This window comes from Furipterus horrens, unplaced genomic scaffold, assembly GCF_987537825.1.
Source record: "Furipterus horrens unplaced genomic scaffold, mFurHor1.1.pri manual_scaffold_7, whole genome shotgun sequence".
In the NCBI taxonomy this organism is placed as follows: domain Eukaryota; kingdom Metazoa; phylum Chordata; class Mammalia; order Chiroptera; family Furipteridae; genus Furipterus; species Furipterus horrens.
The window spans coordinates 61,510,511-61,514,058 of NW_028327177.1; positions in this window are offsets into that span (position 1 = coordinate 61,510,511).

A 3,548-nucleotide genomic window follows, 5' to 3' on the forward strand; every position below is an offset into this window, starting at 1 on the left:
CAGATCATGTAAAATTCAACTCAAAATTGCTGGCTGCTTGATTTTAATTTGTCTGACATCAAGTTTGTTTGAAAAGGGATAATATGTGGGTAAACCAAGGAGCTTATAATTATGGTTGGCGTTTGTTTGTTTATAATGAAATCTAATTAAAGTTCATACATTTAAAACACAAAAGTTAATTACTGAATTGCTCATTTTGCTTATGGATAGCAGTCAAATTAATTCTCAGGCCCAATACACACATAAATACACAACCCAAACAAAAGTGTCTTCATAATAGAAATAAAATAATCAACTAATCTTGATGGTCAAACATAAATTTCCCAATATTTCATCTGTAAGAAAACTTGGCATTCCACTATGTCCTCTATCATGTTAGTCCTACTGTGGTTTTTAATATAAAATAATTTAAAATATTTACATGATATATATAAAAAATGCTTCTGTTTGGTAGCCTCTAATAGTATTGTACAATAAAAAGCTCTTGGTAGGGATTTAAACATTATGCATATAACTTTCTTCATTAAAATTATTTTGAAATCATTGCTTGAATAGCTGACCTGTGATTAGTTTTATGAAAATAATTATGGTAGGTTTAGCCTGCAAGGAATGACATTTTTTTAAATAATAAGAATGCACTTACACTTTTGCACTTCTTGTTCTATTTTCTATGAGATTATATTGATGGGAATCATGAAATGCAAAAAAATACATAATTGTTTTTTTTAAATATTCAGTATCAGTAGTCCAATAATTAATTTTATATATGAATAGGCAAAGAAGATAAAAATACAGGTATCTGTTAGAATATATCATCTTCACATAGTATATGAGGAGTGGTTCTCACTAGTCTGGTAAATCTCTCTTGAAAGCCCAATATTCCTTAGTTACATATACTTTAAATAAAAATTAAGGTAAATTTTAAAAATGTTCCTACATGACAACTTAAAAGCATGATCAACCAAACACTCTTAGATTGTGAGTCATGCCAGACAGATTAGTCAATTGCATTTTAGAGACTAGAAATAGAAACATAGGAAAAACATGGCAACTATGATTTATAAATTTTTTAAAATGATTAAAGCAGTAGTTCGTGTTTTTCTAAGGAAAACTCAAGAGTTCCATGTTTAAGTTTTAACTTAGAAATCTTATTCACTTGAACTTTCAAATATAGTTCAGATCGAAGGAGAAGGATTTTGAGAAGGGAGAAATGATTCTGTTCATTATGGAGAGGCTTTGTAAAATTGAGTGTAATTTACACAACCATTTAGTATTTCCAGAGAATTTATTTATATATATTTTAATATAATGATTGATTTGTAGATTAATATTTATTTTGATGACACAAGGGAAGATGATTGATGTTGAGGTAGGGCTGGGTAACTGACATGTAGAGGTATCTTCTTCTATAAAGAAAGGAAAAAAAAGAACAAAAGAAAGGAAGAAAGAAAGAGGTGTATTCTCTATAGTATTGGCAAACAACAGCTTTCTAATAATGCTTTAGCTGATTAGGACATCCTTACCCTTTAATGAAGCAATCACTACAAAGCCCCAATGTCAGCTAGAATACTAGCAAAACAGTATCAAAGAAAAAAATTCAAGGCACTGAACATAATGACAGCTTGTGTCTTTGTCTCACACCAATGCAAACTACTCATTTTCAATTAGAATGAATAAGAAAATTAGAAATGAACTGTTATTGGTTAAAAGTACCAAAGTTTATTTACAGAGGATAAAGTATTGGGTCCATCTTGCTTCAGTGATTTTGAGTTTTTCCTGAAGCAAACAATATGAGTCATATAACAGTGGACATTGGTTAAGGAGAGTTTATTGATTTCTCTCAAAGGAAAGTAGCTGGAGTTTGATTAAAGTTGTGAAGAAAACTGAGTAAATTCCTATTTCCCACAACTAATCAAATTAAGAACTATTGGACTCATTGGCAAAGTGTACCTTGCCTCTTTATGCTTTAACATATATGTTTAAGGATGTGTCATTCACATATCAAATCCCTGAAGGTTTAGAGATAAGTGAGAGAAGGAGAGAAATTGAGGGCGGGGAGAGAAAAAAAGAGAAAGAGAATGAAAGAGAAAGAAGATCACTGAACAACCATCACAAAAGTTCTGTTTATGGAAAAGGAAGTAAATCTGCATTCAATAGCTAATTTAGATCTTAATAAGAAAAAGGAGGGGAAATGTCTGAACTGACTTGCACACTCATGTTTGTCTTGGGAAACTTTCCCTCTTTAAACATTTGCTTGTTTTAAATGCTTTATATATTTAGTTACATCCTCCTCTTCAAACTTAATTACCTTCTCCCCTTTGTCGTGACTTGCGTAGAAAGTTTTTGCAGTGTCAGGAGAGGTCGTCACACATTCTTGTGCAGTTCTCTTCATTAATTCCTTCTTGCAGAAGCATTTTCCCTCGTGCTGGGAAGGTAGAGGGTGTGCAGAGGAGCCCTGGAGCATCAGCAGGAAGCTCTAAGCTGGTTAAAGCAGCATAATTGTCTGGACATAGACTGGTCTTTGTTTGTATGGTTCACTCTGAATCAGCTGTAATTAACTCCAGAGTGTTTCCAGATTGCCAGTAAAGAAAAATTACAGCTTTTCTGTTTTAAATTGTAAAGCTTACAAACATTAACTATGCACATTGCATTTACTTTGATATATTTCTATCCTGCAAGGGAAAAAAAGCATATTTGACTCCCCACCGCCCCTCTAAAAATAGGCTTTTGTGAAGTTATTTGATTTAGTGATGATTGGAGCATAATGGCTCCTTAATAGTTGGGCTTGAAATCTTTTTTACTTCATATTTTCAATCCTTGGACATTTTTGGATTTGTCTTCTTCATGCTAACATTTTTAATAATGCAATGGGAAAGAAGTTATGCAATCACTGATGAAATACTGAACATATACTGAAATAAGCAGAGAAAAGCTGAGTAAAGGAAACCACCAGAACGAACTTTAAAGACTGAGATCAAAACTGTATCCTGATGTAGCTTCACCTGTGTTTTGATATATCAAAGGAAAGGCTGTGAGAAAAAGGCCTTCTTCCTTGGTCAGCAAGCCACACCCTTTTAAAAGCTTCTGTACAGTAGTTTATAATTATGAATTCCAACATGGGTAGAAATGAAGTAGCAGTGTGAGCTAATACAGCCTAGTACACAAAAGATCTGTCAGCAACTGAGGCAAAAAAAAAAAAAAAGTCCAGCCAAAAACTTTTTTTTCTTTCCTCTGAATTTAACAATAAGGAATTTAAGCCTCAATGTGTCTTTAGTAACCAAAGAAAAGAAGCTCTTGGTGTCTGCATAATACCACTTTGATGGATTTTTTTTCATCAGTTCTCTGTACGTGGCAACAAATAAACAAGTATAATTATACTTGTGAAGGTCCATTCATTGCTTTGTCAGGATTAGATATATGTGCCATTTTCACACTGCACCTCTCTTTTGTCTTTGGCTAACTCACTGTGACATATTGATAGAGGATTTGGAGTGGGGAAAAGGCCACAGCAGAGACAGTGATGACCTTTTGGAAACTTGATATAATTC